Below are 27,827 nucleotides of genomic sequence, written 5' to 3'. Positions count from 1 at the left end.
AGGACGATACAGATATATAAAACGCAAAGCCTTACCGTGTAACCTTTCTAATTTCGATTCAGTTTTCTTTGCATTTCCATTTTTCATTTATTTTTTAAATGAAGCATCTGGTCCCTAATGAAGAGTTCTTTTAGGTGCTGGCATAGTTAGCGATGCTGTGGCAAAAAAAAAAAAGATGCCCGCACTTCACATGTAAACAAAACTGGCTACCCGGCGGCTATCACGCAAGGTACTTTCAAAAGCAGCATACGAGACACACCCTCTGAAATCCGGCTTGACCTGATAGCAGAGGACTACTTAAGGAAGCTAAGTTTACAGAGTGATGCGTGAGTGCGTGAGGAGGAACAGATTTGGACAAGGAAGAGGAGGAGATATCTGAGGCGAACAATTCCCTTTTCGCGCCCCGACCTGATAACAACACCGATAACATGCCCGGGAGCTTTCGCGTAAGATAAAGAATAAGACGTGAGAACGAGCATGAGACTTTCCAGATATCGAGAGATTGCCGGATGAAATTGGCAGGTTGGCGCCCGTGATAGCCTCCTGGACGACAAATTGTGCGACTTGTAAGGGTGCAGCAAGGACAACATCCAAGCAGCACAATGTACTGGAAGTCGAGTGCATTAGGGGTGGACGGTATGTGTCTTATCAGTGTTCTCTAGTTTCATGAATCTGTTCAAGGCATTTCATCTACCCGTCCACCCCTATTGCACTCGACTTTCAGTGCATTTTGCTGCTTGGGCAGCTACGGTCCGCAGACGATACACAGACTACGTAATTTTATGATGATACCGCCAGTATCAAGTTGGTATCAAGAGTTATTACGAGCTAAAATAGGGGAAACTGACAATTTGGCGCCAGTGAGTGCCACTTGGGCGACGATTTGGCAAAATGTCTGAAGTATATAGATTGGGATGATTGGTGTAAATCCACAAACGACCAAAGAACAAACACGAAACAACAAAGCGACTTGTGTGTGATCTTCTCTCCTGTTTGTTCTTTGGTCGCTTGAAAATGAACGATATGACCAAACGCTACTTCGCAGGCTCTAGCAAGGAAAACAGGTATGGGCCGCGGACTAATATAGCTATTAAGCATGGATATACAGACTACGTAATTAAATGATGACATCTTCGATATCACGTTTAGATCCAGAGTTATTACTAAGTGAAATGGAAGATATGGATAATTTGGCGTCTGCGAGTGCTGTGGCGATGCGAGTGGTGATGTCTGCGAGTGGCAGTGGTTTGATCAAACGCGACTTCGTTGGACCAGAGATTTTGGTGCAGAACTAAATACATTCCGAATCGAAGGCGCGTATATTCCCAAACCCATCCCAGCAGTGAGTAGGAATACAGCAAGTCACCGACACACGAGGCGGTGAAGAAGTGGAGAACACTGAGTGAATTTTATTTTAGTGTATTTACAATACTGTTTACCCATACTTGTAGGTATAGTCGCAGGTGGATAGGTCACACGGCAATTTACAACAACACAAGAACAGACAATTACAACAGATGTTGCAGTTTCTAAGTCCCATGTCAATAGATTTTGCCTTCCGCAGGTAGGAAAATCAGTGACGAAACCAAAATAACACGAAAATGAGCGTTTTTCTGGGTGTTCATTTTGAAAAGCGTTCGGTGGTGTGTTATCGCATCTCTGAATGACAATGCACGACTGCCGCCCCTCGCCTGGAAAGGAAACATTTCCGTGACGTCACCCAGCGGGTGAAAGCATTTCTACCGAGGCGACATTCGTCCCTTACAACTACGAATGTAGGGTGCATCGGATGCACCGTACGGATCTTGATGTATTTTTTTTTTATTGTGTTAGTGCCGCGAAGTAACTGCGGCTATGAGCGGCGTACAGACGTCGACAGATGTCTGTTGTATTCCGTAGTATAGTTATACGTGGAAAATGTAAGGTGCTCCAAAAATAAATTGCATAGCAATCAGCGAGTATAGATCAGCTTGAAACGAAACAACAATAACGCGGTTTGATGGTGCGACCCGTTCCTTCCATCCCAGCCTATAGCCTTCAACTAGAACTCCAATGTTTATTGTATAACCAGTTGTATGGATCCATGGTATGAAGACTGGCATGGGATTGAGTATAGCCTGTACCTATAGGGGAGTAGAAACTGGAACAGCGTAGAATATCGCCGGTGGCGATTGGCGAAATGGCGAATTTCGTCAACTTCGGGGCTTAATATCATGGTATAAAAATGATATTAAAGATGTCCTAAGCAGATTTCGTAAAAGGTATACGTGAAAGTAAGATCACGGGGTTGGAACCCCGTATCTTCCCCTGTTGCACCCTGAGAGGTCGCGTTTGACAAAATCGCTTCCAAAACGGCACTCGAAATGGCCAAGTAGCCGATTTCGTCAACTTCAGGGCTTAATATCATTTGATATAAAAATAATATTAAAGATGTCCTATGCTAATTTAGTAATATGTATGTGTGAAAGTAAGATCACGGGGTTTGAACCCCGTACCTTGTTGCCCAGTTGCACCCTGAGAGGTCGCGTTTGACAAAATCGCTTCCAAAACGGCACTCGAAAGGGACAATTTTATCAAGTTGTAGTTGTTAGTGTGTATATAAAAGAGGTATAAAATACAAAACGGTATCATTTTTATATTACTCACTCAACATAAAGTTGTCTATTCTGTCAGCCCTTTCGAATTCTGGAAAAAATGACCGTTTGCCTTTCGAACTGCTTCAGACCGACCGTACAGTCTCAGCGCATGCGTATTACGATAATGCTGGGACTTAGTCCGTCGAGCGTTTAGGAGGGGAACCCTGTCTGAGTTGCAACTTTGAAGGCCCTGGGTGCATCAGGATTAACACTCACACATCGTGCCGTGGTTGGTATGTGGCCTGGAGGACGTACTGAACGAAAATAGGCAATGACATTTCCAGGATATGAATGTCTTTGTCGAAAAATCGAAGTCTAAACATGGGCGCTGTGCAAAAAATCGACAGAATCCCTAAAGGCGCAATGCATTAAAATTAATTTGGCCAGGGCGCACTAGGTTTATATTCTGCTAGCGCCTTTCATGTCTCCAGGGGTTCTTTACATTATGTTCTTCTCTATTAGACGATACGATGACATCTTAAAAATTGTATTCTGTTTTGCTGTTAATTGGCATAAACTCTGTCTCCCATTGAATTCACATCCTGTAAGGCAGCCTCCCGCATAGTGGCGGAGTGCGCCGGCGGGGGGGGGGGGGGGGGGGAGACCGCGAATTTCGGGATTGCTCCTAAGCAAGAACAACGGCGTTATTCGTACCCGCACCCACAACCCGCGGCATATGTGATGCAAGTATACCCGAGCTACCCGCGGACGCAGTGCGGTTACACACACATTTTATCCAGAACCTGCAGCGCCTCTCAATTTTGTGTTGTTGACTGATTAGATGAGTCACAGAATTAGTGAGCCCATCTTCGTTATCGTTTTAACCTACCATTTCTGCCTCGCAATTTCTACTGGCGAATAGCAAAACTGTAAAACAAATCGGACAAGAGAACAACATGATTGTGGATTAAGGTTCTTTCTGAGTGTGTCATGCGGTGAAGTTCTATTTTTACGGTATCCGTGTGAGAACGATTGGCATATGGGAACAGCTAGAACAGTTTGATCGCCATATTGTGAGGTTATCGGCTCGTGTGTTGCCGGACAGAGTTGCGTTGAAAGGAGCGATAGGAATTTTCACGAGTAAGTGCCGTTTCGCTTAATGTTCGATGTCGAATTTGTCAGTTAATTCAGAACCACAGGTGCTCCAGTGAAAGGCTACATGAGCATGGGATATGTGAAAAAGTTTACTTTTTCAGATATTTTTCTTTGTGAAAAGTGCAGAACATGCCAAAATTAATTCAGTAAGTTAGGGTGACAAAAGGTTAGTTTAGTGGATGCGAGTAACGCGGGTTCACCCGCACTACCTACAGACGCATTGCGGCTACACCCGCATTCTACCCGCAACATGCGGCGACACTGAATTTGTACCCGCAAATAGCAAAACTGTGCGGGCATCTGCGGGTAAACGCGGGTACACCAGCATTGGGTTCGCGTCCGTTCGTGTATTTTAGGACGGCGTGCTAGGCATGTGTAGGTTGTGTGTAGATATCCACGTGCATATGCAGTTCGGGGAGAGGGAGGGGTGATGTTTTTTTTTTTTTTTTACCTTTTCATTTTTCTTGTTATTTTCTCTTCGTTTCTGGGGGGCTCATTCATTTAGGGGCTCATTATGGGAGTACAACAGAATTCGTCGGTTGACGAATTCAGTTTCTCCCCTTTTTTTTACCATTCAAACTGAAACTCAAACTCAACAGCAACACCCGCGCTAAGCTACTAATAATGACACACAGCTCACGCGTCGTTCGCTGTAAGAAGCGCTGCAGTAATGGAAGTCATAGCCATGCATAACAATATCCTACGTGCCCAGCGAGGTCTCGATCACTTTGCCTTCCTTTCCATTGCATCATGCTCTTCGGGAACCACCCACAATGTCATCACGGAACCCATGGTGGTAACACGTAGATAGACCTACTTCCAGCTTCATCTTATCCTTACCACTATATCTTTAAACTTAAACACTTCAAAGTGCGACATATTACATTGCTCCATCCACTTAGCTGTCACCAATTCAGACGAATTTCCAACGTGCGCTACAACACCCCTCTCACGCCTTCTCTCTGGTCGCCTTTTCACTCTCCCGGAACTCTCGCGGCTCTCACGGTCACGTGGCAACTTCCCGGCATGCCCCTGGGCCGATCAGAGTGTCGCCCACGCGAGCAATATAAACGAAGTGGGGCTCGCGAAGATGCAACAGTGCGAGACGCGACGGGGCTGCTGGCCCGTCAAAACAAGCGCCGTTGGAGCACATGGATTGACTGCGAGGGCGATCAGTTTCGAGGTCATACTTCCCCGTGCTGTGACGTTTGACGTTTCGATGCGCCGGTGAGAAAACGAGGAAGAGGAAAGAAAATAAAGAAGAAAGAAGGCGAAAAGGAGCAACGCTACACCTTGCAACAGCGATACTTAATGGAGAGGATTCATCAAGTGAGTACAACTTTTAAATATCGCGGAGGACTCAAAGAATTTAGTGCTGTTGTGAATAAGTGGGCTTTGCTCGTTGCTTGTCTGGGTATTTTCGCATTCTGGTGACATGGATCAATAAGCTTTCCGGTAACTTTAATAGTCTTAAATACTTTATTTGTTGTCTAGATGCAGATCGTTGAGGATTGAAGTGCGCTAAAACGTTCGGTTATTTAAATAAGTATATTTGACAAGTTAAGTGAAGGACTGCCTTTCGCAACGCTGCGGCACCTTTCTCACAAAAATTGTTTTAAGCAACTAACAGGAGTTTAAAGTGTAAAGGAGCACGTTTAGAGTGTTCAAACTTTGTGACGAAAGCAGTGAAGGTAGTGGGGAAGTGCGGGGTCGGCACAAAACATCGTCAAGAGCTACTAGCATTTACAACATCTCCTACGAAATTAAACTACCTATCAAGCTTTCATATCATACCTTCCACTGCTGTAATGGTTTCGTCACTGGGAAGTTATGATAAAAAGAAATGCGCAAGAAAAGCATGCAATGTGAGAAGAGGATAGTCCCCGCGAGAACAGAGCCCCGTTGTGACTGTCACTGACATGAATGAACGAAAAAAATAAAGAAAATAAATAAACATGTTACGTCGTGTTAAGTAGGCTTTTTCGCAAGGAGCCGGTGCTACGCACGCAAAGCACGCTTTACAGGGGCATATCGGTGCCAGAGACAATATTATTCGTATTTTTGTACTTGTATTTGTATTTTTATGTCATAGGATGATTCAAATATGCACTTTTTGGCTCCAAGAAGATTTTTAACTATTGATCAGCTTTACTGAAACTCGCTACTGAGTAAGTCAACAGGGGCGTGGGCAGAAAGTAACCAAGTAACTACCGAAGCACCACATTCGGCATGTTTGTAAAATACGTATTACGAAGATTGATATGAAGTGTTACCTTGAAAAGCAACTTTGCCACAGCTCTATTTAGTCTGAATACTTGTAACTACGCTTTGATATGGTATAACGGAAGTCTTACCGAAGTTTTGCACAGATGCGATGCAAATGTACTTTGTGTTGTGGATCGTCGACCAGGGACACTTCATCTTCAGCCTTTGCCATTCCATCACAGTCTGTTACACGTGGGTGTCGTCTATCTCACCGTACCTCATCGACATCCGCTGAACTTTATGCTATCTTGTTATTTTTGACATATGCGGAAGACTGTGAACCGCGGCACTGGGTAATTTACACAGACTCCAAAGCAGCTCTCCTGTGCATTAAGAACATGGGCATCCGCGGTTCCCTTGCCTCAGTGGTGATAGACATCCTGTGCGCCCTGAAGTCCCTACAAGATCGCTCCCACTACGTTGCCTTTCAGTGGGTTCCAGGGCATTGCGGAATAACTGGGAACCACGAGGCCGACGCTGCCGCTGCCGCTGCACACCAACAACGACCTTCTATGCCCATTATACTCTCGAGAGGAGACAGAAGATCCCTCCTCAGGCATTTGTCCGATTCCTGGTCTACCCTACAGTGGCAACACGACATTCCAACTATGTCCTCTTTGGGGAATGTAGACCCAACGCTGTCATACCGACTGCCTGCAAAGCTTCCTCGTCCTCTGAAGTCACTCATCCACAGGCTACGTCTGAATGTGGCCTTCACTCCGTCCTATCGATACCAGCTAGGCTGTGAGGATAGCCCTATGTGCAACGAGTGTGGCGTACTTGCCAACGTTGAGCACATACTCCTCAGCTGCCGGACCTATCTCAACGAGAGGCGTGCACTGCAGTCGCAGCTTGCCACCCTTGGCTGCCGCCCCTTCAACTTGTCGACCATCCTCGGTCCTTGGGACACCGCGGCCGACTCCAGGACGGCCTTACGTCACGTGGTTGACTTCTTTGAGGCGACAGGCCTAAAGGACTCACTATGACCCCAGCAGCGCCCTCGGACACTCCCACCACCACGATCACGTCAAGCATCGTCATCGCCACTTCGATCATTCCCGTCATCTCTCATCGTCATCACTGATCATTGTCACCACTCATATTAGACCCCTAGCTATGGGGTAGCGTTCCACTCATAGAGTGGAAAACCTCCCCACTTCATCATCACAATATATATGTTGTTGTTGTTGTACTTTGTGTTTATTTATTATGTGGCTTACGCATCATGAATATTTACTTATGGGATATATCTCAAGTGCCCCTTGATGGAGCATTACCATTATTGCTGAGCCAAATTTTACGCTAGTAGATTTTGCTGGAACACATGAACAGCTAAGCTCTTGACAAAATCCTTCGATCTATGGAGTTTCTGGATTGAGACTAAAAAATATTATCGCAACACGATTGAGACAGACGGCGTCTTCTCTCGGTCGACAGAGAGTGGATCAACACAATTCCCCTTAAGCCCTGAAGAGACTCGACAGGGACAGCCGTGCACGTGCATGACGCCAGCGTTGGAAATAGCCACGGGTAAGGCGTCGCAGCGCCTTGTTTTCGGCCGTTAGTTGTGAAGTTTGCCTGCATAAACTGTTCCTTGCTGTGGATGTCAGGATGACGGCTGGAATAGACCGTGATCAGGATGACGGTTTGATATCTTTCCCTTCAATCTTGTGATGAAAAAAATTATTATTATCGCACTCATGTGGCGGTAGAGGAAGGATGTTGAATGCGAATGAGTCGTGTAGTACGTGGTGAAGGTCAAACACTGTTGAACCCATGTCATGTGAAACGCCATGCATACAAGTTAATTTTGGGCACAACGGCAATGTTTATTGCTTATACAATTTAACGCGTGTTTTAATCAGATGAGTTTGATGTTCTTAGAGATGCATTGCGAATGAGTCGTGTAGTACGTGGTGAAGGTCAAACACTGTTGAACCCGTGCCATGTGAAACGCCATGCATACAAGTTAATTTTCGGCACAACGGCAATGTTTACTGTTTATACAAATTAACGCGTGTTTTAATCAGTTGAGGTTGATGTTCTTAGAGATGCATTGCATTGAATTTTCTCAGCACGATAACGAGATATTTAAAGTGTGATGGAAGCATTATAGGCGAGTAGATTTCTAGCTGACCAACATCATATTAAAATGCATGAACTTGTGAACGTCTATGCACAATAGCATACAGACAACGTACAGCAGTGTACAGTGTACAGTTGTAGTGGTCCGCTACTACTGTTCGAGGATGAAAAGTAACTGTATATGCTACACCTTTTGGGGAGTGGAATGTGCACGGTCTGCTTAATGCGATCACGCACAACTGAAGAAATCACATGGAAAACTAATTCTGCTCCGCCGTCGCGGACATCTAACCGTACCAAGACTATTATGTGTCGTCAATGTTCCGCGAAATTAAAATGCCAGCAACTGTTTGTCCAGCTGCAAACAATATCATGTGAACGATGTTTATCCCACCGAGTGCTTGGTATGTGCGGAGCACAGCAATGCGCCAGGAGGGGTCATGTTATCCGTCGTTGAGATGGAAGAGAAAGTGATTCATACATATGTAGCGCATAGAGGTCGTTGTTTTACTGTGTTGAAATGCCATCATTCGCCACCATTCATGAAGGGCAGAGTATTGCATACTGATGTGCGGGACAGATTTGTGAGTGTGTTTCCTATAAGACAAATAACGGTTTCGCACAAAAAGAGGTGGTGCTGGAGAAGACAGACTGGGACGTCGTGGGTTCATATCCTACCACCAGCTGCGCTGTCTGAGGTTCTCCATGGGTTTTCCCGCAGACTTTTCAGACGAATGTCGGCACAATTCCCTCTGAAGTCGGCCCAGAACACATAGTAGCCTCCCCCTGTGCCCCGCTCGATTCTGTTGTTCTCTCTCCATCTGTCCACTTCTGTACGCCGCTCATAGCCACAGTTGCTTCGGTGCGCTAACACCGAATTAAAAAAAAAAAGAAAGTTAAGCGACTGTTTTATTGTGAGACAAACGATCAAATTGCTAGACAGCAATTTTTCGCGTTGCGGGCAAGTGCCTGTCCGCGACCGTGCTTTTTCCTTTCCGTTTTATCTGACGGGAAGGAGTGTCGACATTCCGGCGCTCTTGCGAAAACGTTTCTGTTTTCTTTTACTCGGTTTCGGATAAAAATCGGGTAGACGTTTATTACGTGGTTTGTGGAGTATACTTGTAACGTGTAACGAGAGCAACACTGACCGCGCCTTTGGAAAGAAAACAAAAGAGATGGTAGGTATTTGTGCTTTATACGTATCTTCGTTCTGTCGGTTTCTTCCATGCATGTCTTGAGAAACCAAGATGCTTTCAAACTGTGTAACTTGCAATGCTGTGTAATATCGAAAAATTTTTTCTTTTTTTTTTTTTTTTTGTTTATCGGTGTACTCTGCAATGATGGTTCGAGGATCTCACCTCTTCGAAAACAAACAACAATAACTTTATTTTATGATTCAAAAACAAATAATGACGTGCGCTGACTTATTTTCTTACCTTATGCTTTGTACTTTCAAACTGCACCTCAGACCAAATAACTCGTGGGAATTCATACTTATGGACTCCAAATTCTTGAACGAGAACCCTCGTTTCGTCGGCGCTTACCGCGCACAGGGTTTCGGCATTTACCGTACTGGGACTTCAGGCTGGATTAATGTCAACCTAATTGATTATGGAATAACACGTTAGGAAAAGCATGCCCGTTTCTGAGGTGAGCTTTTACAAAGTTTCACACAGTTGGAATAGTGTCCTCCTTTCATGATGGTGACAGAGCTGCGCTTTATCAACAGATTATGCGTTGTGCCGCATAAATAAAACATTTTTGTCCTCCGAGAAAGTGGAGTTCCTGGATAACATTCCATTGTGTTGTGGTTTAATTGGGTTGGTAGTAATAGGTACAACATTTGGAAGCCCTCATTGTCAGGATATATCTGAATACGGCAAGATACAAAACGCACATTAAATATCCTGATACCAGATGCAAAATAGGATGGAATATGGACACAGCAGAAATTCGAACGGCTGTAGTTTCTTCCAACAACAGATACACGTAGTGACAATAGGTGAGGAACATTGCCACTTAATTTCTGGCTTACTACCCCAGGGCACACTGGCCAGAATCAGTTATGGAACGATGACATGATTGAGCGCGAAATGTGAATAATGATCCTACGTTAAAGTCACTACACTGTTAAAACAGAACTTCACCACATAGCACGCTCCTAGCCAACCACCATTCCGAACGATATCATTCTGTGCATTGATTTGTTGAAAATGGGAGGAGGCGCCTATCTGGGACAGATTATCTTGTCCCAGATAGGCGCCTCCCTCCTGTTTTCAACAAATTATGACACAGAATGATATCATTCGGTATGATGGTTGGCTAGGAGCGTGCTATGTGGTGAAGTTCTGTTTTAACAGTGTAGTATGACATGAAGGAAAGCAGCTCACTCCTGCGCTATGTGTGATACGGTTGCTTTCTTGCTGTCCACAAAGACGTGTTGCCCCGATACAGCTCACCACATGCCGCATTGGAGCAGCCAGCCTTAACCGCGTTGGCAGTGTAATCTTCATGTTTTCTTTTTTCTATGTAATCTAAACCAGTGTAATCTCACACGTTACATCCAATATAGTGTTTTCCTGCGCAACAAATGGACAAACTTCGTTTCTGTGCAGTTATCCCAATGTTTTCCATAGCAGTTGACGCGGTGCGACAAGGCTATACTGGAAGCACTTCATGCTTCAATTAGCCCAACTGTAACCATGTCGAATTCATTTCTCGGACACGTGCTGTTCATGAGCCCAAATGAGCAGATTATTAATATTATTAGTTTACTGAATTCATGAAGAAAATATATTTAATTAAACAATTAGCTAATTATGTAATGATGACCCGAAACTACAATAATTAATTAAATAGATTCGCGCGGGCGATTTGGGCGAAATAAAGCGGAAAGTGTGACGCAGGTTTGAAGAACCTGCGCTACACAGTTTCTTTCAGCGCTCTGGCAACCAGCGAGAATATATGAATTGTCTTTCGGCGCTTTCGACGTTTGTTTGTTTTTACCTCCCGGTTATTCTTAGGTTTCTGCCGTCAGAAACATGCGGAAAACTCAAAAGCTATTTTTTAACCCACGTTTCATCACCTATAGTACCTCGTTTTCCTTGCCAGTGAAGCTTCGGAAACCGAACTTAACAGTAAATAGTGACTGCTGAAAACATCCTCGCCAAATATCATTTCTTTGCCGGTGTGTCCTACTGTATCGCCTCGACCTTGTAACGTGGAACCTGAAACGTGTGCTTAGCAGTTGCTCTTCTCTTGCGTGTATTTAAAGTGCTTCCCAAGGCCTTCTACCAGTGGCGCAATAGCAACACGTGTCAGGAGGTGCAGGGAACGAAGCTAGAAAGGAAACAGTGGCTGTCGACGAATCCGTGTGACGTTTATTGCTTTGTGTTGACAATGCCTATAACATTTTTGTACTAAAAAAAGCTAATCTTCCTGGTGCAACAGTATAACAGGTGCAACAGTATTTTCACCGTTGACGAAATAATTCTGTGCCATTATAGTTCCGTCCCTTCCGACACGACAGCGAAAGTTGAGCTTCCAGATGTGTCAACAGCCAAGAAATACACAAGAGGCTGAACTAAGACGAAAGAGAACCGAGCTGTCTGTTTCGCGAACGAAAATTTATTTATTTATCAGTCATACCCTACTGCTCCACATCAGTGGAATTACGTAGGGAGGAGTGCAGTACACGACATGCCGTACTAACAAAATACAATAACACGTAGTACGCATTGAGCCAACAGACGCATTGAGCCAAAAGCATGTATAGCGTGATATCACATCAGTGACACGGATTTGATAAGTAAAACATCTAACCAAAGTGTGTGCCCTTGCTCCGAAAAGAAAAAAAAAAACAGTTTTTGTGAAAACAGAGTACCCGAGTTTGAGAGGACAAGGTCACGTGGAAGGACGCTCCAATGTAGTATTGAGCGAACAAAAAATGAATTTTGAAACATAGATGTGCGAAAACGACATGGTTCAATTTTACATTTGTGATCTAGTCGATCGGAAATGAAGTTTGGGGACATCAAATAAAGGTCACGCGAAATAGCGATGGTACCATGATAAATATCAAAAAAGAATCTGAGATTTGCTATCCTACGACGAGTTTCTAACATGGTCCAACCCAGCACGGACTGTAAGCTACAGGACCTAACATAAGGCGAGTAGTTGCCTGTTACCCACCTAACGGCTCGTTTTTAGATCTTCTCAAGTTTGTTCTTGAGACCATTTTCCATTGGGTCCCGAATCACACTACAATATTCTAAAACCGGACGAATGTACGACTCATAGACAGTTTCTTTAACGTCCTTTGGGGCACCCTTAATATTTCTTAAAAATGTGTCGATGGAACCATCTTGACACGAAAAATACGAGCGATATGATGGCAATTGATGTTCTGAGGCTGGAACACATAGAAAGGACAAATACATACAAAGGCTCAAGTGCCCAAGAAATTAATGATGAAAGAAGGAAGTCACTGAAAAGGTTAGCCAGCTGCAGGACTCGAACCCACATCTTTTGGATTACCGGTCCAGGGTTCTTACCAATTGAGCTAAGCTAACACTTCTTTCAAGAACGTGTTATTTCACACTGTTACAGTTCAAGACGTAGATGTCATTTACAATGCAAGATGAGGTATGTGATTGAGAGGGGTGACACAAGAATACATGCTTGAGATGAAGTATGTACATTAGTGTGGGTGTGATTTGAGGACCGGGATCAGTCCATTAATACTCCGTGGGGCTTGACAGAACACGCTCAAATACTTTGAGCCAGATAGGGTCCTCTGCACTACCTGTTCGGGAGACTAGAAACCTACACAGTGACGTCACGTACCTCCTGGAGAAAGGCCAGGAGCCGACTGGAGAATCCTTGCGGTCTCTAATACGACGAGATATCCACAACGAGTACAAACCTAACAAAATAAGTACGTCCCACGGGAGCTCGCCGCCTGGACGGACCGGGCGGTACCGAATAGCCCGCGCACTGAGGTAGATGTTCTTCTTGAAGGCACGCTGGAACACGTCCCAGAAGAAGAAAGCATCCCTGCATGACAGGAAAGCATGCTTGATGGTCTCCTCCTCTGGGCAGAGCCTACAGTTGTAGTTATTGAAAGCCACGAAGAAACCTCGTTCTCGCAGCCAAGCGCGCACAGGTAGAGTGCCTGTGCGTAGGTGGAAGAAAAAGTCTTTCAACTTAGCTTCTACAGGCATCTTCCTCACTCGCACTCGCACATCCTCCCCGGGATGCGAGCCGAAAAGCTGCCGGTAGAAAGGAGGGGGGGAAAGAGAGTCAACAACAGCCCAATACAGGGACCGACGCGAGGCCTGAAAGATGAACTCGTACGAAAACCGCCTGGCGAGGAAGTATATAGTGTCAGCAACTTCCTTGTAGAACCCCCATAAGTAGAGTGGTGTGTCGTACACTGGTGGATACAACTATCCGAGGTAGCTCATCCTTTAAAAAAGTAGAAATACAGTGTCCCAGGAACGGATGAGTCTCATCGAGGAGAAGACAGACTCGCCACACAAGTTGACGGACAAAAAGGTGCACCAAGTGAAGACCCCCATTGGAGAGACCACGAAAGAGATTCTCACGCCGTGTCCTTTCGTACTGCGAGTTCCAAACGAAAGTAGCAAAAACTCTGTGAATCTTGTTGATAGGTATCATCCCACAAGGCACACACACACACATACATTGGATCATGATGGGCTGGGCGATTCACCCCCACAAGGCAACACTTGCTGGAAATTCCAATGCGCGAAGCCAACCTCGCATTGCACACAAAAGCCAGAGCGAAGACCGACAGTTGGAGTGGATTCCACGTTCTGACGCACTGCCGCAGCTTAGCGACACGCGACGTCCAGAAACTCGTTGTCGATCGAACCAGGTCCAGAGGAACGCCAAGGTAGACAGAAGGGGACCTAGACCAGGACAAACCCGCCAACTCGGTAGGGAAGCTCTGTGGCATTCCCAACCAAGAACCAGAGCTTTTCGACCAGGTGACACGCGCACCAGAAGCCAAGCAGAACTGGTGAACATGTGCCAACACGCGTGACACTTCGCCTATAGAGCCACAGAAAAAGGCAACGTCATCAGCATCGGCTAGAACTTTAATGCTGTAGTGCCCACGAATAAAACCTCGCAAATCCCTGTCTGCTAAGATGAACCGGCAAAGGGGTTCAAGGTACAAGGAAAACAAGAGTGCTGACATAGGGCACCCTTGTGTCACCGATCATCGAATTCGCAATGGATCTGAAGCAACTCCGTTGACAAAAAGGCGGGTATCAACATCCTTATAACACATTTGGATCCACTTGAGCACAGTTGAACCGATTCCTACATGAGTCAGCACACGAAATAGAAAACTGTGACTTTCTTGATATCTATACTCAACATTCCCACACACATCCTTAACAGCGAGCAACATTCTACAGTCGAGCGCGTCGTGTGAACATTGGTGAATATTGTGCGACCTTTGATGCCGTACGCTTGATGGACACCCACGATGTCTGTAATGACACACTGCAAGCGCTCCGGAAGGACCTTTGCGATGATCTTCTAATCAACATTCGTCAGAGTGATAGGGCGGTAATTTCCAACCTTACGCCTCTCCGTCGGGTCAGTCTTCTTGGTGATGAGCACAGTGTGTGACGCACGAAAAGAAACTGGCATCCGCATTCGAAAGCCGCATTAAAAACTTCTGATAGTAACGGCGCGAGAGCGGTACGGAAGGTTTTGTAAAATTCGGCAGTAAGGCCATCTGGGCCGGGCGATTTTCCAGATTTTAAAGAAGCAATAGCACGGGCTACCTCTTCAGGAGGAGCTAACACACCTCCCCAGCGACTTCCAAGGGTGCGTCATATGAAGGGACAAACAAACCACTCTCTCACTCATCCTCCTTTCACTTATACATGTTCCCTCACTCATACACATATTCATATGACGGGATCGACGCAAGCGGCATATGTTGAACATGATGGCAATTGATGTTCTATAGCTAGAACATAGAAAGGACAAATACATACAAAGCCTCAAGTGCCTGAGAAATTAATGATGAAAGAAGGAAGTCACTGATTGGCTTAGCTCAGCTAGTTAGCCCACAAGCTCGACAGCACTTGCGTGCTTTGGAGGCGGACCTTTATCAACTCTTACAGCTGGAAGCACATGATCCAGGTGCCTATTCTGACGATATAACTCAGGTGAAGCGAGACATCAATGATTTGATGCATGTGAAGTATAGCTGTGCTGCCGTGCGAGCCCGCGCTCGTACGTTACATGACAATGAGCGTCCTACCAAGTACTATGTTGCTGCAGAAACCCGCCATGCAGTGGAGAATCACATTTCCTCTGTCCGAGTTTGCAGCGAAACTGTGTCCTCATCAGCAGATATCTTAGCTGCGTTCTTCGATTATTTTTCCGGGATATTTGGTCAGCAGGTGCCGTTGCAGAACGTACCACTAGCACGCTCACTGCTTGCCTTATTGCCGCAAGTCCCACAGGATGTAGCGGATGCGATGAGCGGCCCCACCACAGTTGACGAAGTAGTCGCAGCCATTTCCACTCTACAGGCAGGGAAGGCCCCCGGTCCTGATGGGTTGACGCCTGAGTTTTACAGATGTTTTAAAGACTCGGTGGCGCCAATATTGTCTGCCGTATTTAATACTGCCTTCTCTTGTAGCATGCTACCACAGTCATTTACACGTACGCGTACGGTTCTTATTCCCAAGAAACTTGATGCTGAACCTCGTATGCTACTAAGCAACTACCGCCCCATAACATTGGCAAACATGGATTACAAAATACTTGCGAATGCACTCACTGCCCTCTTCCAGGAGCTCATGCCCTATGTTGTTACTATGCCGTATGTTGTTACTTACGGAATGAAGGGCCGTACAATATTCACAAACGCGCATGTGGAGCGATCAGTGGTCGAGTGTTGCAACTTCCTTGGGCTATCAGCGGCATTAGTTGTGCTGGATCTCGAAAAGCCGTTTGACCGATTTGGCCACGACTTCCTTTTTTGGCTACTTCGTCGCGTGAACGTGGGATGTGTACTGCTCAAGTGGGTGTGATTGTGCTATCGGGGTGTCACCACGCAGTTCCAAGTCAATGGAAGCCTTTCGAACCCTATGCCCGTGAGGTCTTCAGTGCGACAGGGGTGCCCGCTCTCCCTTCCCCTCTTTGCGCTTTACATTGAGCCGCTGTGCCGATCGGTTCTGGCAGACCCGTATGTTCGCGGTTCTCGAAGGCACGCATTCGAAGTTCTTGCTTATGATGTAACGTTGTTCTGCGGAACGGTTGGCAACATCCATCGTGCGATATGTCATGTGCGAAGGTTTTGTGATGCCAGTGGCGTCGCATTAGCTGGCCTAAGTGCAGTGGATCCTGGCTAGGGCGGTGGGATTCCACGCCGAGCTTTATGGCAAGCTTGTCATGGTCTACGCCAGCTCCCAAATACTTGATAATTGACCTCAACTGTTCAAGACACTCACGGTCTTTTTGGACTTCTTTCTTGAGTCACCTGCGTTACCTGGTGGCAACCTGGAAACCTTTGGATTTTTCATTTTCGGTCGTGCATATGTGGCAAATACGTTTTTTGCTTCTCGCATAAGTTATTACCTGCAAGTACTCCCGTTCACAAGAACACACATTAATCGAGTCCAGCGGATCATTTGCACCTTTATATGGGGTTCGTCGTATGAACCAATGAGACGTGGAAATCTGTTCCGGCCCGTCAAACTAGGTGGGTTGGGATTGTCCTGCCTTTTCGTTCGTCAGTTGGCCTGGGGCGTGTTCTTTGTACGCGACCAGCTGCACCCTTTCCTCCAGCACTGCATTGATGCCATTCTTCGTGATGAGCTGCCGGAACCCTTACTGTCGACAGTATATGACACGCCTTTGGTTGTTTGGGGCTTCTAGAAAGAGGCAGCAGCCTCGTTCAGGCTCCTCCTGGCAAGGTTCTCTAGAGTTCATCTTCGAAACGCCTCGGAAACGCCTCTATCACGCTCTTCTGAATTCACGTTTTCCGCCCCCAATGTACCGTACTTTGTTTGCTCCCAAGCCTGGTGGAGATGTTCTCTTGTGTGTACGGCGCATGCCGGTGCGTCCAAAGATGAAGTCTTTCTTCTATCGGTTACATACTGGAACGCTACCACTTCGTGCGTGGCTGCGCAACAGAGGGTTTTGGGTGCCATGGAATAATTTCAACTGCCGTCTTTGTCCGGAAGAGGAAAACATTGAGCACGCTTTTCTGAATTGTCGAGACGCCATCTTCTTTTGGGACGTTTTCCAGCGCGCCTTCAAAAGGGACATCTATTTAAATTCCCGTACTATACGCTTCCTTCCTGTCAGGCCTGGATGCGATTTGCCTCTGGACATCCTACTCCTGTTAGGGTTATACGCACTGTGGGTCGCTCGACGTATATATGACGCAAATGAGCCACCGGTCGGCTCCTGACCCATATTCCATCGCATGGTGTTTTCATTAGCGCACTTTTTAGTGTTTACATCCTCTGACGAAACTGCGCACACGTGGCTGAACGTCATCAATCTCTTACGAACGGGCCCAGTAGATTACAAATTTTTTGCTCCTGCTTCTTCTGCGGGTCCTTATTATTCTAAGCTTACTTTTCCTTGTTCATGTGGGGCTCATGTGGGGCGTAACGTTTCGCAACTTTTGGGTTGTTGTGGGGTTTGCTTCTGTAACGCGCATTAGCCTCATTTTGTCGCCGTATTATGTTAATGTGCAGCAGTTTTCAATGAGTTGTACATAATGTAAATATTGTTATTCATTCACTCATGTCATTTTTGTACTTAGCGCCATGAATCATAATAAACGTAAAAAAAAAACCTAGTTAGCTTAGCCATAGCCTCCTATATACTGAGTATAGGAGTATAGTACTGAGTATAGTACTCAGTATATAGGAGGCTACGGCTTAGCTCAATTGGTAAGAGCCCTGGACCGGTAATCCAGAAGATGTCGGTTCGAGTCCTACAGTTGGCTAACATTTTCAGTGACTTGTTTCTTTCATCATTAATTGCTTAGGTACTTGAGGCTTTGTATATACTTGTCCTTTCTATGTGTTCCAGCCTCAGAACATCAATTGCCATCATGTTCAACATATGCCGCTTGCGTCGATCCCGTCGTATGAATGCGTGTATGAGTGAGGGAACATGTAAGAGTGAAAGGGGGATGAGTGAGAGAGTGGTTGGTTTGTCCCTTCATATGACGCACCCTTGGAAGTCGCTGTGGAGGTGTGTTAGCTGATCCTGGTCCTCAAATCACACCCACACTTTTGTACATACTTCATCTGAAGCATGTATTCTTGTGTCATCCCTCTCAATCACAAACCGCATCTTGCATTGTAAATGACGTCTACGTCTGGAACTGTAACAGTGTGAAATAAAACGTTCTTTAAAAAAAAGTGTTAGCTTAGCTCAATTGGTAATCCAGAAGATGTGGGTTCGAGTCCTACAGCTGGCTAACCTTTTCAGTGACTTCCTTCTTTCGTAATTTCTTTCATCACGAGCTATATGTTTCTATTTACTTCTTCATTTGAGGCTGTGTAATTGCCGTTTTGCTCAAACTCGAAAGAAGGGATTGATTGGATGATGGATTGATTGAGATATAAAAAATATGAAGATGTGAGACCCGACAAAGTCGGACCAGGCTACTCCAGTACTCGTGAATAGAAAAGAAAATAAACCGACCTCAAGGTGATCAAAAGGCACTAAAAGAAGAAGAAAAAAAACACACACACAAAAAAAAAGGAAAAGAAAACAAGCAGGGTCCACCTAATGAATATCGAGTCCAGTAACTGCAATAAGAGGTCAAATGAAAGTAGACTAAATACGCCAATGGCCCTCATCACACTGCACAATGTACTCTGTCCTTAAGACAGTATCAGATAAACAGGGAGACACCAGAGGGTGTCGAGAAGGTCACATGATTCCATAACCGCGTGTATGGCCGGTGCTTGGTGACCCAGAGCCCAGCATCCAAGAACTTCAAAAGAAGAGAAAGAGGTACTCTGTTGGTACATTTCAAGGTCTGCCATACCAAACTGCGACAATTTGCGGTGGCACAATATATCCTCTGCCCACGGCTACTTCATCAAGACGACGAAATGTAGCCCCGAAAAAAAAAAGTTCAGCGCTTCTCTGACTCCATTGCCGTAACAATACTGCGCAGGAATAGCTGAAGAAATGTGGTCTCGAATTCCGCCGTTCCCGTACGTGCCAACTGAATGAAAGGAATAAAACTCACGGAGGAGGAGTTGCCGCAAGAATGTTATATGCATGAGAGCACTCTGAGAGCTGTAGGTGTAGCTCGCGTGCCGCATCGACGCACTCTTCATGCGCTAACTCTGCGCTAACTTGCGCTAACTACATGTTTTCGTACTCGTGACGAAACACTCGGCATAATGAATCATTAAATCGTTTAAAGAAGTCGACTGGAGTCAGTGAAAGAGATTCAAACAGGTTGCAAAATAGTGGAGGGAAGCACCTTAGGGGCGAAACAATGCAATGCAATGAGTATACCGCAGCGAATTGAAAGCAACACGGAAATAAAATAATAATAATAACGTCTTTTAATAATAACACCTTTTTATTACGCGTCCACGAACAACCTCAAGGGCCTTGGTGTTGACTACAATACTCCAATACTTTTGAACGCCAGGGGCACCAACTGAATATGTAGACCATCTCAGGTACACATTACTCTTGAACCTGATGCAAAACAACCGCGGGTGATATACACTGCTTAGCCGTGATAGTCCACGGAACGCTTCTGCATATGAAACTTTGGTCACAGCGAACCTTGGAACTAGTAGTGGCTTTCGTAACCCTTTTGAAAGACAATGTCAGCAGCATTCTAGCGCACTCACAAATGACTTTCAATGCTCACTGGCTTCGTCAAGTTATACGGCTTTCCTAACATTTCCTTTTCAGTGCGAGTTGCCCTAAGTCCCCCGTATAACAACCATTCTTCAATAAACCTCGTAATTCAGGCAACACTGTGCACGTTGGAAATTAAGGTTCTGAGGCTGGAACAAGCGGTGATCCAGAAGATGTGGATTCGAGTCCTACAGGTGGCTAACCCTTTCAGGGATGTTACCAAGGAATTCTTCGAGTACCTCAAGGCCACCGAAATGATGACCACCCTCTGAAGCAGCACATCGTTGCCATCGCGTCTTCTCCCGCACTTTTTTTTTTAAGTAGTAGCAAGCCGGCACTTGCCTGGCTGACATCTCTTTTTTGTGTGAATAAGCATATACCCCCTTTTAGTGACTTCCTTTCTTTCATTTTTCGATGTGCACGTGTCAGCATCTTTCTGTAGCGTGCCGGCATCTGAAAGGAATAGGAATGCCTCGCCCTCAAGGTCAAAACTACTCGTAGTAATACCACATGTGTACTTGTACAATTTTTCAGTGGAGGCTCGGAAATTGAAGATGAAGAAGACAGAAAGCCGAGTGAAGTTATTTTCATTCGCAAAATGAAGTAGCGCGCGAAATTTATATCTGCTTCAACAAACACCCTAAATTGCTTCAAGCAATTCAATAGCCGAAAATATAGTATCTTGGCTCTGATCATTTTCCTGTATTAAAACAGATTTCATATTTCTTCTAGCACTCTTATGCCGCTGAAATTTAATTTCTGATGCACAGGTACGGGTCAATGTTTCATTAAGTATTAAGTCTCTTTTCGCCTAACTTTCTTTTTTTTTTTGTTATAAGATGTCCATGTTTTGACCCGCGATATGTCGTATATGCTACCGCAAAACATAACTACAAGGAATCGAAATAAGGTGCTAGAAATTTTTATTTGTGATATTTGGAACCTAACCAAACTCGTTGTGCAAAAGAGAGAGAGAAAAACAAACAAACACTATAGTACTCCTCATTTCCATCTTGATTCGGGTGTGAGGGCGATAACGTAGCTTACACTTGAGGACTAAGAAATCTCATGCAGCGACGGTGGCAACGTTAAGTTGACAGAAGGAAAGTCCAGCTAGCCTGTCACAGAGTGTTGAGTATAGGCAGCCTAAGGTCGGGAGAAGCTCCTTTTTGAAACGGTCAAATTAAGATATTCCATCATTAGAAATCCCCGTTTTGGGAGAGAAACACTGCATATATTTCAAGGTAGCCGATATTTCGAACAGAGGGAGAACGGAAGAAGAACACACTCCGTAAACAACGAGAAATTAGCCGAGGCGGGCTACAAACATGGACGACACCAACACGTCATCCAACGCCCAGAATCAATGAAATCGAACAACTCAGGAAAAAAAAGAAAGTGCTGACGCAAGGATTAGATTCACGATTCAGGAGGCCCAGGTTCTAATCCTGGCGTCAGCACCTTTTTCCTGAGTTGTTTGGTTTAAAAGAACATACTCTGTTCGAAATACCGGACTACCGGAGCATCACTGATCTTCCCCGTCAGAAACGTAAGGCTTCGCAATGTGTATCAGCACATCAATACCCGCGACTGTTTGCAGAGTAAGCAGGTTCTCAACGGCGCCCTCAGACGACACGAGGTCGCACATGCTGCCATCCGTGTTGAAGCGGTGTTTCCTAATAGCCTCCTGAGTGGCGGCACAAATATCCCGGGCAACGCCAGAAGTGAAGACAACCGGCATGTGCTCTGGGCGGTTCTTCTTGTAGATCACAAGAGTAAATGGATTCCCTTATTGTCGTCGCCATTCATTTCTATCGGGTCACCTACTGCGATCTCCGTAAATGACAACCAGTCGACCGGGGTCTAAACATCATTATGCAGTGGGGCCTCACACTCACAGTTCTCTGGGCGGCGATCCACAAGGGACCGACTGCGGTGAACCGGTGAGGCGCCTCGCCGGACATCGGCAGGAGGGGGGTCTTCACTTATCGGTGCCATACACTCTAAAAATGAACTTCACCGCATAGCACGCTCCTAGCCAACCACTATCTCGAATGACACAGTTATCTGCCCTGATTTGTTGAAAACGGGAGGCGTACGCCTTTTTTGTGACACTTATGCGGTTCATAATTGTCACAAAAAAGGCGTACACCTCCCGTTTTCAACAAATCCGGACAGATAACGATATCATTCGATGTGATGGTTGGCTAGGAGCGTGCTATGCGGTGAAGTTCATTTTTAAGAGTGTACGGCAGGTAGGCAGGTACCCTCCCGTAAAATTCACTATGGATGTAGTGGAAGGAGCTAGCGGAACTGCGGAATACACGTCCGTGCCGGACGAGGAGTATAGACGAGGAAAAAAAACGGTGTACCATATCTTATTTAGGTTGACCTTTGTCATAGCTTCAGATGTAATAGCAATAAGTCAGTTGCGATTGAAACAAAAGTGAATGAATTATCTGCTTGGTTGTTTCGGGTAAGGAACGGCATACAACGAGCGACGGAAAAACCATATCGTGTTACTTGTGTATCATTTCTGTGAGATATGACTGGCATTGTTTATTTTTCGATCTCGGGCGGAGTATCCTCGTTGGAGTATACAACCGTACACTCTTAAGAATGAACTTCACCGCATAGCACGCTTTTAGCCAACCATCATCTCGAATGATATCTTTATCTGCCCTGATTTGATGACAACAGGAGGTGTACGCCTTTTTTGTGACACGTATGCTGGACACTTATGCTGTGACAATTATGAGCAGCATAATTGTCACAGAAAAGGCGTACGCCTTTCGTTTTCAACAAATCATGTCACAACGATATCATTCGAGATGATGGTTGGCTAGGAGCGTGCTATGAGGTGAAGTTCATTTTTAAGAGTGTAGAGCCCATAAAGGGATTGAACAATATTTCAGGAAGCACCTATTTTTAGGGAGTTTTGACACTGAGTGCGAGTCTCACTTCACTTTTTGCTACATTTAAGCTTACTTGCGAGACTTCCACAGTCTACAGCTGAAGTTTCCCTTACGTTTTTCGTTCAATCAAGTGTGCGTGTTCTTAGAAAATGCAGATTAAATGCCGAATAACTACAATAATGATTGAGGAAGGGAGTTGCCTCAGGACAGAAGCCGCCGATATTTCGAACAGAGACTGTTCTTCTTCTGGGCAACAGTCTGGGCAACAGTCTCTGTTCGAAATATCGGCGGCTTCTGTCCTGAGGCAACTCCCTTCCTACATCGGTTCACTGGATTTCTACCCACCTACAATAATGATTGATTACCTTGGTGCATAACAATTAACCTCCTTAGCTATTAGGCTGGAAAGATGTTCCGCATGACGTATGCCCATATACTTTCCTAACCGCAAGGGTACCGTTCGGTCAAGATTGTTTTGGGTTCCTCATCTTGCGCATTTTTAGTCATTTTCTTTGTTTCTGCTCTTTCGCTTTCTTTCACTTTGTTTTTTTTTATTTGTTACTTATGCAATCAAAAACGTCCTTTGTGGCATCTGTGGATTTTGTGTGTGTGTATTTGCTGCTGGAACCTTTGTCCCGCAAAAAGAATGGAACATATGCGACGAATATTAATCAAGACCACGCTCCGCGGGGTCTGCCGCTGAGCAGCGGCGGACCTGGGCTGTGGGTACATATGGAGTCAGCGTGTTTACCAACGTACAGTTCGTCATCATTATCGTGGAGTACATCGTTTGTTAGATGTAGGCGTGTAACTACAATGTAAGTACAATGATGCAAGTACGTCGAGTAATAAGAGATGTTGATATATCACAAATAATAATAATAATAATAATAATAATAATAATAATAATTTGACAGCAACGAAATTAACACAACGACGGGCTAAGTTGCGGTTCGCCTTGATTGCGTGCTTCTTCTGTCTTCTGTACAGCTTGTTCCGCCACAAAAAAAAAGCGCGATTTTTGTGATTTCTTTTTTATTTGTGCGCCGTTTCAACGATGGCGTTTGGACGGTGTCGTCCTTTTTCTCGAAATAACAGGAGCCACAGCACTTGTGTATAGCCAACGCGATATAGAGGACCCATTTTCCACGAGTGCAGCCGCAGAGCGCCTATATACGTGGCACAGCAGTTTACGCTTCATTTCATGTCTTTGGAATGGTTCTAGTGGTCCCCCGACGTACACGGGCTTCTTACGGCAACCTAGGTACGTGCACTTGGAGGATTACAGGGCGAGCGTATACGAGACAATAATGCTGTCGGCGGTAAATTAACCTCGCTCAGTATACGTTGCCCGTAAAACACTCCAGAAAAGTGCACATTGTCTGAACTGCATCTGGAGGGAACATTAAAGTACAAAGTGTCTTGATTTACATGCAGAGCTGAAAGGGCTACAGTAAACTTCGGAGTACTTGCAAGCACCTTGCAGCAAGAAACCTTGCAGCACCGCGCGAGCTGCGGGACTCACTTGAGTTCCCGTAGGAAAATTCGCTTTTGCCGTAATCCTAGCGTGTAATTTATGCGCACGGCACACGTAGCGAAGAGCGAGAGACAGTGACAGGATTAGGAGCCACGAGGGTCTAACCTTAATGGCAGTCATTACTGCCGAACTTTTGGCGGTAAGCTCCCGTTTCCGAAAGCTGAGCTCGAACGGTTAGAAGTGGGGTTTCTGCGATGAAGGGCAGGGAGATGGAATAAATCAGGGACACAATTGGTCGTTAAAAGAAGCGTGCGTATTTAAGCGCTAAAAGGAAATAAAAATAATAATGATGCGAAAACGAACAAGAAGTCCAATAACGAGAGAGTAAAATGAAACGCAACGGCAAGAAAATTGGGCGTGAGATGATTAGTAGGTGGATAAAAAACGACATTGAAATGATTGGAAAAAAACAGAAACAAGAGCAAGAAGAAAGACCAGGACAGGTAGGAGGAAATGGAAGCTGTAAAGCGTGCGCTTTCCAATCAATTGGATGCCCATTCTGGCAAACGTGTGCGTAGCAAGGCGTGCTACACCCCCCTCCCCCGGAAGATCAGCTAAAGTAGATGATGGCATTCTATAAGGAAACAGTACGAAAGAAGAGAGATTCCTCCTGTAGACAGGAGGTCATCATCTGAGGGACAACCAAGAGTCAAGAGTCGGTAACTTAGAGGAGCAGTCAAAGCACCTTCATAAATTTATGTTTTTGCATGCGGCTGATTGTACGAGCCAATCGAGGATGCGTTCTTGCGCAAGAACAATTATCTAAGTGCAAGTCACACACGAGTGCTAGAGGTCTTTCATCTGCAATTCCTCAAGAATTTCTTGCCCCCTTTTCCGGGATACTGTAAGAGAAGGAGTGGGCTTGCCGTCGCCCCGTGACGCAGCAGGACCCGCGGTGGGAGTACCGATCAGGAGGCTAGCTCACGGCTTCTCGCTGTGCTTATGCTACATCAGTCTGGGCTTTATACGTCATGGTAGCGGGTCAGCGCCACGCCTCTGATGTAGCTCTGCTAGGCGGACGACTGATTTTTCACTTTTTCTTCTTTTTCGTACATTGAGTTGCGTTGTGTTAAAAACACCGTTCAGCGAAAATATTTTGCATGGTCGCTCTTGAATTAAACAAGTAGTTTCGAGATATCGTAAGTGCTATTTCTTTGTTCCTTTAAAGCGACAGTCAGGACATCCAGAGGCTATTCGGATTGCGACCGCATTCGATTGTGCTCCACACGTATATCATCCACGTAAAATAAAGGGTGAAAGCTTCCCCGTTTTACAGAACATGAATGAAATCCTACGGTTAACTCCCTATCCGGCCTATCTGGCCTATCTTGTCCCAGATAGGCGCCTCTCCCCTGTTTTGAACAAATCATGACACAGAATGATATCATTCGGAATAATGGTTGGCTATGAGCGTGCTATGTGGTGAAGTTCTGTTTTAATAGTGTATCACTATTGATTTGTAAAAAAGCGTGGGGCGTACGCCTTTTTGTGACAATTAACATTTCTGCATAAGTGTCACAAACAAGCATACACTCTTAAAAATGAACTTCACCACTTAGCACGCTCGTAGCCAACCATCATCCCGAATGACAACGTTCTCGCCCCCGATTTGTTGAAAACGAGAGGCGGAGCCTATTTTGTGCCGTACATAATGGCACAAAATAGGCTCCGCCTCTCGCCTTATGTGAGTGTGGGGTCTAGACCGTCCCTTTAAAGTGTCGCACAGCGAGAAACACGCTATACTCCCTTTACTAACCAAATTCACTTTGTACAGTAGCTGTACCTATACTCCGAAACAACTCAATAGTTGCAGGCACAGAGTCACAGAGTCTCCGCTAGCGGAGAACGTAGACCTATTCCGCACATTGATATCGGGGCATATACGAGAAGGTTGTGGACGGTGAATGTGTGTGCCTACGGTGAATCCGATTCACATATGTTTCGTTAGCGCGAACAGTTTACGCGTTTACCATGAAAACACGGGAATCTGCTCTGCGTACGTCGTCTCCGACGGGTGTTTTTCGCAACATGATCAATGTACCAACAACAGTTTGAAGCAAGCGGGCACACTATATTGTGACTCGGAGGCGTTATGCGCCCGCTTACGCCAATCGCAGACGCGTTATAAGATCTGTGGGCGGGGTTTACTTGCAAGAGTTGACCTGTCCCGAAGTGCTCGTACTCATTAACTGGTGCGTGTAAAGAACCATATTCACCTGTTTATTGGAGTTTATTGGATGCCCAAGAAAACATTCCGTGTGTACGAAAACGAGTATGAGTTCCAACGAAGTTGATATGAAGTTGCTCCGATAAGTGCCACCACAGTGAGTGCCGCTTGAATTACGCATAGAACCCATTACCGGTATTTTACGCACTATAGCACGTGTTTACCTTCTAAAGAGCATCAGTAATGGAGTTATCGCCAAATTACACGTCACGGACTGCAGCAAAAATATCATAACCCATCAGAACCTTTGCTCGAGAATTAACCACAACAACAATAAATGTATGAGTTGTGACGACGTAATGGGATGGTTCCCCGGGAAATAATGAATCATGCGAAGGTTAGCTAAATCGTCAGCAAGTGCATCCGATTGTCGCACACTCTTAGTAATGAACTTCACCGCATAGCACGCTCCTAGCCAACCATCATCTCGAATGATATCGTTATCTGCCGGATTTGTTGAAAACGGGAGGCGTACGCCTTTTTTGTGACAATTATGAACAGCATAAGTGTCACAAAAAGGCGTACGCGTATGCGTATTATGACCGGCATAAGTGTCACAAAAAGGCGTACGCCTCCCGTTTTCAACAAGTCAAAGCAGGTAACGATATCATTCGAGATTATGGTTGGCTAGGAGCGTGCTATGCGGTGAAGTTCATTTTTAAGAGTGTAAGAATCACGACAAGAACAAAACAGGAAACATTGAAAGAAAGCGACTGCTGCGACCTAACCGTTGCAGGAGGGACGTGGAAGCTAAACGTGACGTCAGGGTGACGTCACATGACTTCCACATTAGCTGGGTGACTTGAAATAAACAAATTATGCAACAGACCTCGGGCCGCTTGTTCTCCGCCGGGAACTCAACAAAAAAAAAAGGCTCTGTTCTAAGGACCTGTACTTTTTCTTTTTCATGTCACGAAGGGCTTGAGAAACGCGGAAAACGAGCTCCCCGAAACCTGTCTTCTGGCCTGGCTTATAGTTCCTGTCATATAATGCCTGTCATACTCCTGTTGCACACTGGAGGAAGTCCGAGCATAATTACATCCCGCATTGGCGGGCACAGTCTACCGACTTAATAACATCTGCTAGAGCAGTTTACCTGAAACGTGAGACATAATTGAGACACGCGCTACAAACGGAACAAGGCACAACTTCACGTT

At 45.4% G+C, this 27,827-nt stretch overlaps 1 protein-coding gene across 4 annotated transcripts in view; it reads left to right on the top strand.

The window, feature by feature from the left end:
• The first annotated feature begins 4,785 nt into the window (after positions 1-4,785).
• LOC135394233 (ras-related and estrogen-regulated growth inhibitor-like protein) overlaps positions 4,786-27,827 on the top strand; it is a 333,384-nt gene continuing 310,342 nt past the window's right edge. For all 4 annotated transcript variants that reach the window (XM_064624871.1, XM_064624870.1, XM_064624872.1 and 1 more), the window contains exon 1: positions 4,786-5,060. The gene's annotated coding sequence lies outside the window, so the exon portion shown is untranslated. The remainder of the gene's footprint in view (positions 5,061-27,827) is intronic.

The sequence above is a fragment of the Ornithodoros turicata genome, chromosome 5 (assembly GCF_037126465.1).
Source record: "Ornithodoros turicata isolate Travis chromosome 5, ASM3712646v1, whole genome shotgun sequence".
NCBI classification, from domain to species: domain Eukaryota; kingdom Metazoa; phylum Arthropoda; class Arachnida; order Ixodida; family Argasidae; genus Ornithodoros; species Ornithodoros turicata.
The sequence above is the reverse complement of the archived record's forward strand: the minus strand, read 5'-3'. Positions and strand labels throughout refer to the sequence as shown.